Raw genomic sequence first — 15,746 nt, 5'->3', positions numbered from 1 at the left:
TTGGCTTTCTTAGGGAGTTGGTTTGTTTCAACATGAATCCAGAGTCTCCGGCCACTAAGAGCGGTCTTTGTTATTCTTTTCCACAAGAGATAGTTAGCGCCTTTGAGGACCACTGGAGTAACTATCGGCTTTGCGGCTTCCATGGCGAGAGAGAATATAGTTTTTTAGAGAGTAAAGGAACAGAGCAAGGAGAGAAAGTAAAGAAAGAGTGAGTTTAGAGAGTGGTGAATCAAAAAACTTGCTCTGATACCATGTTAGTTTAAGCGGAAAAAGAATGAAGAATTGTGAGTTCAGGATGGTAAGAGTAAATCGTTGAGAGAGTAGGGAAGAGATAAGGTTGAACAAAGAGAATAATGAAGAAAAGAGATTGTATTAGAATAGTTGTATTACAATGTCGGCTAGAAGCCTTAAATAGAAAATAAGAATAGGGCTACACCCTTTACAAGCTTGATAACGACACAAAGAGAGAGAGAGGCCGATTCCCTATAGTGATAGTGACATCTCGAGGTTTCCCTTAAGGAATCATGTCACTCCAACGGCTACAAGATGCCTTCTCGATCCTTCTCTTCTCTTGGGCCTTTGTAGAGGAGAAACTCGGCCTCTTATTCATGTCTTGGTGATCGGGCTCATGGACTTGTACGGACGGTCCAACTCGTAACCGTACGGACGGTTGTACGGATAAGATTGATCACACTCGACGTTATCTTGCTCAATATCAATCATAAATAAACTCTCGATCAGAAAAATCAGAAACATTACAGAATCTTAACAAATGAGCTTAGTTAGATGGAGGAAACTTACATTGCCGATGGTATTGAAGAGCCTCTTGGTGAGTTCCTTGAGGGGCTTCTTCTCATCCTTGGGTTTGGAGGAGATGATTGTGTTAAGATCATAACGAAGATAAGAAGCCTTGGAACGGAGATCGTTCTGAACATATGGCCAAGCTTTCTTTTCGATCAATGACTTCACATTTATGATATCCTGAGCTGATTCTTTGGGCTCTAGCTGCAGCTTCTGTTGGTGGCAATGGCTGCAAATAAAATCTGTTTTTCAATGCCAATGAAAAGTCTCTTGCTTGGTCTGAGTTATCTGTCCCAGCTGCTCAACATAACAATACACAATGTTGTCACCATAGAAAATAAAACAATCTTAATTAAGTGTTATCTACTGTCTAATGACTCTGTGTAAGCTATAAGTACCAAACCAATCTAAAATCCAGATTAAACATTCTTCTTCTTCATTCCCACACAGAACACATGCTTGATTATTATGAACTCAATCAATTCTTATATAAAAAATGATTAAGCAGCCACATTGTAACCTTACAACAATGTATCTAGATGGCTTAACCTTACAACAATGTATCTTGACAACAATGTAATCCAGTTCTATCACCAAGCTCCAAAAGTTGTTGTTTTCCAAACCACAAAAAAATCACAACACACACTCAAGAACCTAAAGACATCATCAGCTTCTTGTACTTGTACTTTGTAAAGAAGACACCTTAGTTACCTTGTAGAATCATAGTTTTCAGCTCTATATCAAGCCAAAATATTCAATAGACAATTGTAGATTGTCGAAAACCCAACTAGTACAACCATGAAAAAAAGACGACTTTCATATGTAAATTTAGAGCAAAAAATAAACAACAGAAAGTGAGTGAGTAACCTGATCAATGCGCCCCAGTATAATATATGTAATAGAGAGAAAATCAACAATAGCTTCATACAAATCGATAGTTTTGCAATCTTCACTTACGTAGAGTTCTGTGTACAATAGCATCTGCACAACAAAACACAAAACACATATGTAACTATGATTCTATAGCTGCAGCAGCTAATGAAAAAACAGAACAGCTGATCCAAATCCCTCAAACTAATCAAAAAGAAGATTAAAAAAACTCTGAAACAACTTACACAGATAAGAATACGACTATATATCCCGAAAGCTGCTTCCCCAATATCAGGACAAGTGATAATGCCAGTTTTGTTCCCGAATCGTCAGATCGATATGCACAAACACCGGATTACTATCACCCCATCGAGAGAGAGAGATTCGCGAGAAAAAGAAAAATAGAAAAGAAAAAAAATTGTTTTTCTATTTTTTTAATACTCAACTAAAAATTGACACGTGTCGTGTCTTATGAGTTGCTTTGAGTTGTTTCCGATGCTTCCCAAGAAACGCTTCTCTGATAAAATTTTGATTTACTTTTAGAGCTGAAAAATACTGAACAACGCATTGAGTTGTTTCCGATGCTTTCCGAAAAATGCTTCTCTGATAAATCTGTAATCGTGCTTTTTTGATTTATTTTTATAGCTTAAAAATACTGAACAACGCATTGAGCAACGCCAGTGGAGATGTCCTAATAGTATGATGTCCGCTCTGCTATGGATTACATACCAAATAAAAAAATCTTAACATCAAAAATTTTATATTTTATTATACATTAGTTATATATTTAATTTTAGATTTAAAAATAAAATTTGAACCAATTAAACAAAAACTATTGTAAATAAAAGATCAACTTACCAATGATACGCCGACAAAAAAAAAATACCAAAAATACATTTGAGAAATCTTCTGTCCTTTTTTTGTTTTGTTTGATGTGAATGTGAATGTAACTATCATTAATCAAAATAAAAGGTTTAGGATATACATAGTGAATAGTCTAAAATTTGAAAGCTTGCCAAAAAATGGTAAAAAACAAGGAAACAAAAGAAAAATCTGAGATGCAGAGATTTGGAATCATCGCAGTCAAAATGACATCAGAGTGGTGAATCGACACTTGTCTGTCCTTCTTTTTCATATTTTTTTTTGTTTTTTTCTAATTTTAATAGAAGGATGAGATATTTCCATTAGAAGAGTTGTAAGAAACGCGCTACAAAATTTTAAAGTTGATTTTATAGCCTAATTTTATATGAGCATAGTCGACATGGGGTAGTCCACGTTTGTGATTCTAGAAGATACATAAAACATGTCGATTGTGTAGGTTGTCATCATATAAAGCTAATATCATATTCCAAACTTTTGCAATAGATTACCTATCATATGCACCGACACAAGACATTCGCATTGTTATGTATGTATATATCACGATCAAGTATTTTGCAAGGAAAAGTCAAACGCACTCGATAAATTATGATATAAACACATACGTACTGGAGTCATTGGCAATTTCCAGGCCATAACTTAAAAGATCAAAATCGAGATACGCTTTCCACGACGTATATGTTAAGTTAGCTAAATCTTATAAGAGCATTAGTTCTCACACAATATTTATAGTTATAATCAGTGTTCAAGAAAGCGCTAGGCGGTATCTGGGCGGTGATCCAGCGCCTAGCGTCTAGAACGCTTAGTCGGAACCTAGACGGTTTTTAGTCGGTTTAGGCATTTACAACATAAAACATTAAATATATAAAATTATTCAAATATATATGTTATAAAAATAAAAAATATAAATTATAAACAAAAGTAAAAAAAATACCAGTATTTAAATTATATTAACAACATATAAATGTTTATAATTACATATATAGATATAAAACATAATAAATTAATATATGTAATTTAAAAATCAAAAATAAATATTAAAATACAATTTATGTAATTTTAAGCGGTTTAGGCGGTCATCTAGGTGTCTGCTGAGCGCCTAACGCCTAGACGGCGCCTAGGCGGCCGCTCAGCAGACGCCTAGACGGCCGCCTAAACCGCTTTCTTGAACACTGGTTATAATAATGAATAGCCAAAAATTAACAAAGAAAAAAAGAGAGACGTCTTTCATTTATTAGACGCTGAAATATGTTTGTTTTGTTAGTTGTTTCAATTTGATTGGTGTAATTCAACTAATTATTTAAAGTTAATTATATAATAGAATTATAAATAATATAATATTTTTCTATCATATCTTTTCTTGAGATTTTCATCGTGAGAATATTTTTATAAGTCAGTTAGTAGTGTCAATCGGGCTGAGCCAGTCCAAAATCTGTAAAATTCATATAAGTTTAAGTTTCACCTAGTCTGATTCAAAATATTTTAAATCTTATATTTTAAAGTTCTGTCCCGTCTTAATAGGATTACAGATTTTTTTGGAATTTTCCGGCTTTAACTGACGCATCAAAAATTTCAAACTTATAAGATTCATAACATGTTTTGAAAAGTAATGTTTAAATGTAAACTATAGAACAAATCAACCAAAATTTAAACAATTCATCTATATTCACTAAAACTAACTTAATTTAAAAAAAAAAAACTAAAACCAAAAAAAAAATATATATATATATATATAATTATGTTATTCTGATCGATTAAATTTACAACTCAATAAAAAAGCTTAGGACTCTCTTTTTCATTTAGAGGGTTTCCCTCTATTGAAAAAGCTGAAGTATACCGGGAAAATCCTTGTTTTCACCGGATTTGATCGTATATTTTCTGTTTATTTCGCAATATTTACTAAATCTTTAAAGATTACACGACAAGTTTAACCTAGTTCTTCTGTTACACCACGCCGCCAGAAGATAATCCTCAGGCTTACACTCGAAATTTAGGGTTGTTTACGTGTGGAAAAATCTATGAAGTACGCTTTGGACAAAGCTTTGCAAGAGATGTCGCTTGATGATGATCAGCCGATCGTTCTACAAGATCTTCCTCAATTTAGCTCTTGTTTTCGAAACGAACGTAGTATCATAGGGAAGCTTCTCTGTCCAGAAAATCAGAAGATGTCCAGTCTGATACATGAAATGCCAAGGATGTGGCGTGTCTACAACCGGGCAAGGGGTATTGCTTTACCCAATGATAGGTTCCAATTCATATTTGACTCTGAGTCAGATCTCTCCACGGTACTGGAGACTGGTGCCTGGACCTTCAATGACTGGAGTGTCACCTTGGAGAGATGGGTGGAAAAGCCACCAGAAGACTATTTGAAGGTCTTACCGATATGGATCCGACTGAGAAACATTCCGGTGAACTATAATACAGCGGATACTATCAAGGAGATTGCAGGGCGGATCGGCCGAGTCACACATGTGGGTTTTGACCCTCTAAAACCTTTGAGTAAGGGATATGTCAGGGTTCGTATATTGTTTAATGTGAGTAGACCATTGAAGAATTCTCGAGAGCTCCAACTCCCATCAGGTGAAACGGTTGCTATTGGCATTGAGTATGAAAGGATCAGACGTCGATGCTATCAGTGCCAGCGACTCACGCATGATAAGGAAAGATGTCCGTTTAATCCTGTGAACCGGCAAGTTCTTGCTACAGGAGGGATTAAGGGGGCAACTCTGGTTCCAAGTTGACTAATCCCGAAGATCAGTAAAGATGATCCTCTGTTTGGCGTCTTAATGGACGCGAATGTTGGTATTGATCCAACTACAGGTAAGCCAAAAATAGCTAAACCTGTATTGGACGAGATGCGTCAGTATCTTTCGATTGCTGACCCTCAGTTGAAGAAGGTTCATATTGAGAGAGTGCGTCAGTCTGTGTGGAATTTGGAGGGGGATACTGATGGTCAACAACGACTCCTCCGCCTGGAGGCACTTCCAACTTTTACTACAAATGTGGACAAGGGGAAGGGTTTAGTCTTTAACTTTGAAGGGGTAAGGTCTACTGCAATCTCTGGAGAAGCACATTCAGCTCCAGTTTTGAGATCAGAGAGTGCTCTAGACCGCATGGCCTTTCCAGACCATTCCTCTGTTATGTCTTATGCTACAACTTCAGCGGTAGGATTGGCATCTATGAAAGTGAGGGATAATTTCTCTACAGGTACTACCGGACCCAAGCCTAAACAAGTGAAGAAGCAACGACACCCAAAAAAGTGGATACGTAAAGCTCAAGCTATCCAGAACAAATCTGTCTCTGCATCAGAGAATGATGAGATACTTTCTTCAAAACGGAAAGCTGCAGATGAGGCTTTAATATCATCACAACTGGCCAAACGTGGTGATGATACGGTGGTTCCCTCTGAGGAACCGCCGATGCAAGTATAAGTATTATGAGCTGGAATTGTCAAGGATTGGGGGGCACCTTGACAATTCCTACTTTGCGGGAGATGAGGCGTACACATTTCCCGGATTTTCTGTTCCTCCTGGAGACAAAAAAAACTCCAGTTCGTACGTGGTGAATCTACAGAAGTCGTTAGGGTATGAGAACTCACACATAGTCGATCTAGTAGGCTTGAGTGGCGGCCTGGCTCTGTTTTGGAAATCGACTTATATAGTGCGAGTTCTAAGATTGGATACAAGGATAATTGATGTGGAGGTTAAGTTAGGAGCAGTCAACTTTTTTATTTCTTGTGTGTATGGGGATCCAGTTTATCAACAAAGGCAGTTAGTATGGGATAACTTGATCTCCATTGGCACAACAAGAGATGATCCCTGGCTAGTTCTAGGGGATCTTAATGAAATGGTTGACAACACTAAGAAACTTGGGGGATCAGCACGGTCGGAATCGTCCTTCTATCCGTTCAGGAATATGATATCAGATTGCCGTCTACGGGAGGTCCCTAGTATTGGTAACAAGTTCTCGTGGGCAGGTGAACGCAACAAGATGTGGATACAATGTTGTCTAGACAGAGCCTTGGGGAATGCAACTTGGTTTCATCTTTTCCCACGAGCTCAAGCAGAGTTTTTAGAGCGGATTGGCTCTGACCATCGTCCTCTTTTTCTGCAGTTCATCGGTGGCAATGATACTAATAAAGGCTGCTTTATGTTCCAAAGGCAGTGGACGTCTAAACTAGAATTTGCTCAGATAGTGAAGAATGGTTGGGCTAAAGACGATGATCGAGGACCACAAACTGTGTTAAATCGAATTGCAGCTTGTAGAAAGGCTATTTCGACGTGGAAAAAATCATCACAACAAAACTCTAAAGAGAATATTGCATCCTTCTGCCTACAACAAGACACAGAAAGTGCTAAGTCACAGCTGGATCTTCATCTTATGAAGAAACTTCGGTGGGAACTAGCTGAAGCATACAGAGCAGAGGAGTTGTTCTGGAAACAACAAAGTCGTGAGAAGTGGATGCAGGAGGGAGACCATAACACTCGATTCTTTCACGGAAGCGTACAACGTCGACGAGTTCAAAATAGAATCCTATCCCTTATAGACCAGGATGGTGTAGAGCAATTTACATAGGGGTCTAAAGACGAGATCGCGGTGTCATATTTCCGTAATATGTTCTCTACTTTGAATCCTTAGATGATAGCGGAGGCTCTTGAAGGTCTGAACCCTCGAGTCATGGAGCAGATGAATAATGAGTTGATCAAATCACCTTCTAGTGAGGAGATCAAAACTGCAGCTTTTAGCATTAACGGAGATAAAACACCAGGTGCAGATGGCATGACAGGGCGTTTTTATCAAGAATATTGGGATATTGTTGGCTCTCAAGTGATTGAGGAGGTTCAACAGTTTTTTGAATCTGGTTCCCTCCAATCGGAATGGAACTATACACAGATTTGTCTAATCCCAAAAAAGACCACTCTAGAGAGAATGACTGACTTGAGGCCAATTAGTTTATGATCGGTGTTATACAAGATTGTCTCCAAAGTATTATGTAATCGACTCAAGCGTTTTCTTCCCACGATTGTCTCGGATACTCAAGGCGCCTTTGTCTCAAGACGATTGATATCAGATAATATTCGTATAGCCCATGAGATGATCCATGCCTTGCGAACCAATCCACAATGTGTTGAAGATTTTATGGCGATCAAGACTGATATGTCTAAGGCTTATGATCGTGTGGAATGGAAGTTCCTTGAGGAGTTATTGATCAGGTTGCGATTTCACATCAAATGGGTTCAATGGATCATGAGCTGTGTAACTTCGGTCACTTATTCAGTTCTGTTGAATGGCTCATCATATGGTTACATCAAACCTGAACGTGGGATCCAACAGGGGGACCCGCTATCACCATTTCTCTTCATCCTTAGGTACACATTATGAACATAGCAGAGATGGAAGGTCGTGTAATAGGAATGAAACTATCCTCTTCCTGTCCATCGATCCAACATCTCCTATTTGCTGATGATAGTTTGTTCTTATGCCAAGCTAATCTTCGAGAATGCTCTGAATTTTTGAAATGCCTTAAGATATATGGGGATGCCTCAGGGCAAGTGATTAACTTTCAGAAGTCTGCAATTACTTTTGGCAAAAAGATGGACCCTTATATGCGTCACTTGCTTGGTCTATTTACTGGTATTGAGCAGGAAGGCGGAACCGGAAAATACTTGAGGTTGCCGGAATGTTTCAGTGGATCAAAACGAGACCTTCTGCAGTTCATAAGCGATAGCTTAAAATCTCGACTTAGTGGCTGGTATGAGAAAACACTTTCCTTGGGAGGCAAGGAAGTTCTGCTCAAGTCAGTGGCCATGGCGGTTCCAGTCTATGACATGTCTTGCTTTCGTTTAACGAAGCATCAATGCAGACAGCTCACAAGTGCGATGTGTCAATTTTGGTGGAATGCAAGTGAAGATAAACATAAAACGCATTAGTTGTCTTGGGAGAAAGTTTGTCAATCGAAAGAACGGGGGGGGGGCTTGGGATTTCGAGACATTGGTTGGTTCAACCAGGATTTGTTAGCCAAACAAGGATGGAGATTCCTTGACTCTCCTACTTCTTTGGTGGCTCGTGTTTATAAGGCAAAATATTTTGCCACTGTCCCCTTCCTTGAAGACAGAATCGGGTATAGGCCGTCATATGCTTGGCGGAGTATCATGTTTGGTCGTGAATTAATAGAAAGAGGTGTCATGAAATCCATTGGAAATGATCAGGATACTAGGGTGTGGCTCGATAAATGGGTGTTTGATAATATGCCAAGAAGACCTTTTAATAAGGAGCTAACGATTGATTTAAATCTCAATGTCTCGGCTCTCATTACTGAGGATGGGATGTGGAATACACAAATTCTCCATGATCTGTTCCCTCCTTGTGAGATACCTCAAATTAGGTCCTTTCCTCCAGCTCAACACCTACATGACCGATATGTTTGGGAATCTACTCAGAACGGCCAGTATACAGTCAAAAGTGGTAACTGGTTGTTATCTTGAGAGAGTGACTTTTTGAACCCACTGTCTACAGATATGCTTAGCGTTAACAAGGTTAAACAACTGATATGGGAGACTGCAACTGAGCCTAAAATCCGCATGTTCCTTTGGAAAGCTTTGTCACAAGCTCTGGCGGTTGCAGAGTGTATGCAAAGCCATGGACTCTCTGTTAGTCCTCTATGTACGGTTTGTCAAGTTGATGATGAGACAATAAACCATGTGTTATTTCATTGCCCTCTGGCGAGTGGAGTCTGGTCTGCAACTGGCCTTCCTATCCCGTCACAAGGCTTCTCGGCCTCAGTGGTGGACAATGTTTCTCTGGTCTTAAACTTTATGCAGCAAACAGAAGTGGCTGAAGGTATCAGGCAAGCAATTCCATGGCTCTTATGGGGGATTTGGAAGGCTCGTAATACTGTCGTCTTCGCACAACATGACCAAGACTCTTATGTCATTGTGGCTATAGCGATTGAGGAGGCGGAGGAATGGTTGAAGCAATAGGCGCTAATATCTCAGGCTGCCTCTAGAGAAGCTAATCGATATGTGCAACATATTCACCGCTGGACCCGACCCCCTCTTGGCAAACTTAAATGTAACATTCATGCAGCTTGGGGTAAGGAATCCTGGTATTGTGGTGGAGCTTGGATAATCAGAGACCACAATGGAGAGGTTCTGTATCATGCGAGGGATGCATTCCTGCCGAGAAGTAACAGGATTTCCGCTGAGCTTAGCTGTCTTCTCTGGTGTCTCCAAAGCCTTACTATCCTTCATTGTACGTCGTGTGAAGTTTGGACTGATTGTCAGTCGGTGGTTATGGCCTTAGAATGTCCGGATAAATGGCCAAAATACTGCTCTGATCTAGACAAAATCATTAATGCAATATGGGTGACATGGGAGTTTGTTATCAAGCTCTCTTCACTGAAGGCCAATTCGTTAGCTAGGGCGATTGCATCTAGTGTTATACGAGAGGGTCGACTTCCATCTTACCTTGCCTTAGGTGGCCCTGCTTGGCTAAAGCATCAAATTGATAGTGAAAGATGAGGCATAGGAACATCTTATACTAGTTTTTGCTCTGTTTCTTAATTTGTTCAATGGTTGTCATTGTTTGGTTTTTTGTACTTGAACTTTACCTCTTTCGTTTTAATCAAATAAGAGTTAAAAAAAAACCAAATAAATATATATATATATATATATATATATATATATATATATAATTCACATAAAATATCACAGATAAAGATTTTAAAAGTAGTAAGTAAGATTATTAAGTATATATGAAAACTAGGATTAGAGTTTTATTTTATTTACAATAAATCATTAATCAAATATTGCAATCAAACAAAAATATTAACAAAAAAGTGCAAATATTTGTTTAAAGGCTTTTCGGTCCGGACCAACCCCAATTAGGCTAAGCCCGAAAGACCTTATAGTCTAAACGAGCTGAGTCCGAAAAGCTCCATTTTTTCTGAATATATATATATATATATATTTAAGCCCAAATCCGAAAAATCATGTTTACATGCAGTTGCTTTTTTTTTTTTGGACAACCAGATTCTTATATTAAAAACCGACGATTCAAATACAAGAGAGAGACAGATTGAGAGCGTTCTTCGCTAGGGCATCTGCGATTTGATTCTGGTTTCTAGGAATGAATTGAAAAGTACAAACAGATAAATTGCGTGACAGATCTAGGATATCATGAAGAATCCCGTGAAGGTCCTTCGATTGGAGCTTCAAATTCAATGCCTTGACTAACTGCTGTGAGTCTGAGGCTACCGAGAGATGGGTGAAGCCCGAAGCAATTGCAACTTCTACCGCACTAAGAGTTGCTAACGTTTCGGCCATCAAGGGGGAGGAAACATGGAGTGCCAGATCCGAGCCTTGTTGAAGAGTCTGATCTTGTTTGTCTTTGAAAACCCATCCGAGACCCGTTTTTGGCTCTGAGATCCACGAAGCATCGGTGAAACAGGTAATTAATTCCCCGTTTTGTTGTACCTGAGTTGGAGAGGAGAACTTATTAGGGTTAGGAAGTTTAATTGCTTTCTCGGATTGTGCCAGTTGCCACTCCTTTGCTCTGACGATTGCGAGGTGGATAGCTTCTTCCGCTTTTAGGCGTTCCTTATTAATGATCAGCTTGTTCCTTGTCATCCATAAAATCCAGAAGATCCATGGGGAAAAGGGGCCTCCTCCAATACCGGATGGTGGTAACTAGATCAGTTGGTTAGCCATAGTGAGTCCTTCGGAGGTAGAGGACATAAGATGTGGAGAGAAGCTTTTGCTAAAAAGAGCCAGATTCCACACACTAATCGCAAAAGGGCAAGTAAAGAGTAGGTGAAGTTCAGTTTCAGTTGCATTACAATGCGGACACTTGGAATCCTCCGATATATTTCTACTGGTAAGGTTTGCTCCCACTAGGATGGCTTGCTGTATGATCTTCCACAATAGCATTTTTGTTTTCTGAGAGGTCTTCGAACTCTAGATGTTTGACTGCCAGTTAAAGGGGGGGGGGGATTACCAGAACTACTTGGGGGTGTTGAAATGGATCTTCTGATTGGATCGTGTAGTAACCTGATTTAGTAGAATAGATTCCATCTTGGGAAGGTAGCCAAGCCCACTTGTCAACTGCACCTTTTTTGCTAGGTTTTAACTTGAGGATATCTATTTCATATGCATGAAGAACTTGCTTGATGAGATCAATGTTCCAAGTGGAGGAACCTGGTTCTAGGAGATCCGCGACTGTCCATAGGTGAGACTCCACAGGTGGCGGTCCCATTGGGGTAGTGGGGGTGTCAAGGGATAACCAAGGGCTGAACCACAGGGGAGTTGAGTCGCCGGAGCCAATGATCTGTCCCACATGCGGTTTCAAAAGGTCTCTGCCAATACAAATGTTTCGCCATCCAAGAGAGGCCGAATTTGGGACCAAGCAATCCAGTAGGTTCGAGTTAGGATAATATTTCCCTAGTAGGACTTTGGCCAAGAGACACTTGGGAGACGTGAGTAGCCGCCAGCTGATTTTAGCAAGAAGAGCGTTGTTGAAAGATTGGATATCTCTGAATCCTAATCCACCCAGCTTAAACGGTCGAGTCATCTTTTTCCAAGAGATCCAACTCATTTTCTTCTTGTCGGTACTTTGGTCCCAACAGAATCTAGTAAGTGCTGACTGAATTCTTTTGCAGAGGTTATTTGGGAGTTTAAAACATGACATAGTATAGGTGGGCATGGCGGCTAAGACCAACTTCAACATGGTGAGTTTCCCAGCAGAGGAGAGGAATTTGGACGACCAGCTCAGTGCTTTCTGCTTGATCCTATCCACGATCATGCTAAATAGGTCTTTTTTCTTTCGGCCAAAAAGCTTCGGTAAGCCCAAATAGTTTCCTTGACCTCCCTCTTTTTGTATTCCCAAGATATTCTTTGCTTCCTCTTTAATCGTTGTTGGCGTTTTTGCTGCAAAGGTGACTGAAGATTTACCTTGATTTATTTGCTGACCTGAAGCTTGTTCGTATATCCGCAGAATGCTTTTCAACTTGGAACAGCTTTGTGAGTCTGATCTACTGAAGAACACTGTGTCATCAGCAAACAAGAGGTGGTTGACACGGGGGCTCTTCGTTGCAACACGTATACCGAGCATGCTTCCTTGACACTGAGCTTTCGAGCAGAGTCTGGATAGAACCTCACTACACATGATGAACAGGTACGGAGATAGCGGATGTCCTTGTGGGATTCCTCTTTCAGGGATGACTGCACCACAAGCTTGTCCATTCAGAAGGTAAGAATACTCCATTGTACTAACACATTGCATAATCCATTGGACCCAAGTGTGGTGAAATCCCATACGTTCCATTACTGGTTTAATAAAGTCCCATTCCAGTCGATCATAAGCCTTACTCATATCGGTTTTAACTACCATATAACATATTTTCTTCGCTTTCGAGGTTTTCAATTAGTGCAAAGCCTCGTGAGTAATCAGTACATTATCAGAGATGGCTCGTTGGGGGACAAAGGCAGATTGGTTGTCCGAGATGCACACATGAAGGATGGGTTGAAGCCTTTTCGCTAGGATCTTTCATATTATCTTATAGTAAACAGAGCAAAGAGCAATGGGTCTATAGTCCGAGACTTTTTGCGGGTTGACAAGATTAGGGATCAATATGAAATGTGCGAGGTTTATTTTCAGGGGTAATGATCCAGATGTGAAGAAAGCTTGGATCTCAGAGGTGATGGTAGAACCCATCGTATCCCAGTTTGCTTGGAAGAAACTGGCTGAGAAGCCATCTGGGCCCGGTGCTTTGTCTACATGGATGGAAAAACATGCATTCTTGACTTCAGTGGTGGAAGCAAGGGTGAGGAGATTATCGTTCATATACTGGGTGATACACGGGGAGATTCCTGATTCAACCACAGCTCTACAATTTTCGGGATCTTCTTTGAAAATACTTTGGAAGTAATTGGAGATTGTAGAGGCAATGTATTTTTCTTCATACACTTGTCTAGCCTCAGGGTCCTCTATAACAGAGATATTGTTGAAAGCATTACGAGTTTTTGTTGTTGCATGGAAGAAACTCGTGTTTTTGTCTCCTAATGCCAGCCAGAGATTTCGGCTTCTCTGCTTCCAGAAAGCTTCCTCTTTTTGATACGCAATCAGCAGTTCTTTGTTCAGACTGTCAATGCTTTCCCGAGGGGCAGTATCATCAGACATTGCTTCCTACAGTTGATCTCTAAGTGTAAGAATTTCCTTTTGGCTATTCAAACTCTGAGTCTGACTCCATCGTGTGATACAGTCTCTGCAGGTGCGAAGTCGCAAGTCAACACTTTGATTTAGAGTCGCATTCCAGGCATTAGAGACCAGTTTTTTGATTTCAGGGTTTTCTTTTAGCCTCCTGTCAAATCGGAAAAGTCCATGCCACTTTTTCTTCTTTGGATCAAAGGATGTTACTAGGGGGCGATGATCAGACCCTTCAAAACGTAAGTATTCACATCTTCCAGACGGGTAAGCTAATATCCATTAACTTTTTGCCATAGTTCGATCAAGCCTACATCTAACTAGATGCGAGTGTCGTTTACCTCTCCAGGATAGGCAGTTACCAGTGTGTTTAAGATCATAGAGGTCCGCACTAGACATGAAGGATCTGAGATCGGAGAAGGAGCCTTCTGGACGTTGGGGCCCCCCACTTTCTCTGACGAGTGGATAATATTATTGAAATCCCCTATGATGACCCACGGTGTTGATCTGTCAGCCGCATAGTCTTGGAGATTTTTCCAGGCTTCCACTCTTTTGGATCTATCAGGTTCACCATATAAAAAGGTAGCGAAGAAGAACTTTCCTTTTGCTTTGATTTTTGTGTCGATGTAGTGAGGGCACGATTTGAGAATCTCAACTCCAATGTTGTTTTTCCAGAAGAGGGCTAAACCACTAGCTCTAGGGGACTGTGGTGGCACCAAATGGTTATAAGGGTAATCGAGCCATTGAAGAGTTTGAAGAACCGATTCATTCGTGTTCTTAGTCTCCATGAGAAACAACAGGTCTGGGAAGATACTTTTACGTATTTCCCGAATTCGCTGGACTGTTATGGGGTTCTCCAGCCCACAACAGTTCCAGCTCACCATCCTTAAGGAACTGGGGTTAGGGGATTCTGAATATCCGCCTTCTTTTTCCTTATTGCAGGGATAAGAGAGATCAAGGGTGATCCCGAAGAGGAAGGTTGGAGAGAGGTGGTCCGGTTTTGAGAAGGACTCCTGGATTGATCCGGGTTTGAGGTCATTGACTTGGAGGATAGGCTTTTGCCCCTTGGGGATGGTTTTGAAGATTTATTATGGGTTGCCTTAGACGTACCAGCTTTTTCCACATCACGAACAGTAGGTGATTTCCTTGGAGACCCTTGAGCAAAGTTCCTTTTTTGCGTTTTTGCTCCTAGTAGTTTCTGATTTGATTTTGAAGCTTGTTTATGTGCAGGAGGACGCCCCCTGCCTCTCTTGCTAGAGCCTGAGACATCTTTGTCTAGTGTTGGGAGATCATAATTGATAAGGCAGGGGTTTTGGGGCAAATCCCCTCCAGGTAAGTGGTTCATTGATGTATCTTCCTCCCGGGTGTAATGGTATGCCATGATGGAGTCAGCCATTTTTTCCATGAGATCCTCAGCTTCACTTTGCATCACTCTCATACGACGCACATCACTTTCTGAGGGGTCCTGGCAAGATATATATTGTATGGTGACGTCTCACAGGTCCTCCAGAATCTGGTCTCTTCGTGGGAGTTCAATGGGTGCAGGTGGTATTGTTAGTGGCTGACAGAAAGATTGTGCTTCCTGTCTTGGTGGTGGTGTGGTTGGATCCGGGCTAACTACATCCCGTTCTAGTGGAGGTCGTCTGGCTCGAGAGGAAACTGAGGAATAACCATGGTCATCCGCTGAAGAGAGTGGTTTTTCCTTCCACTGAAGGTTGCGGGCTGGAGGAACAAAATGGCGGTGGGACATTGAACCTCTACCTCCGTGTGGGAGGTTGTTACTGGGCGAGGAGGTGTTCTATGGTACCGGGAATTTTGTTTGTGAGCCTCAAAGTCTCTACGACTAAAATGGTGATTTCGGGAATCGGAGTAAGATCTCTCCCTACCTTCCAAGCTGGTGAAGTGACGCTTCCTCGGGTTTGAGTTAGGTCTAGGTAAGGAGACTCTCTCTGAGCTTTGTTGTTGGTTTTTGGGGGGCAAGAAGTTATCTTGGGGGG

At 40.6% G+C, this 15,746-nt stretch overlaps 1 long non-coding RNA gene across 1 annotated transcript; it reads right to left on the bottom strand.

The window, feature by feature from the left end:
* Positions 352-2,043, bottom strand: LOC109125237. The gene is made up of 3 exons (XR_002033440.1): positions 1,917-2,043; positions 802-1,782; positions 352-704 (listed from the first exon to the last, which is right to left on the bottom strand). It is a non-coding gene; the product is annotated as an uncharacterized LOC109125237 (long non-coding RNA).

Source organism: Camelina sativa, chromosome 9 (genome assembly GCF_000633955.1).
Source record: "Camelina sativa cultivar DH55 chromosome 9, Cs, whole genome shotgun sequence".
NCBI lineage: Eukaryota > Viridiplantae > Streptophyta > Magnoliopsida > Brassicales > Brassicaceae > Camelina > Camelina sativa.
The sequence above is the reverse complement of the archived record's forward strand: the minus strand, read 5'-3'. Positions and strand labels throughout refer to the sequence as shown.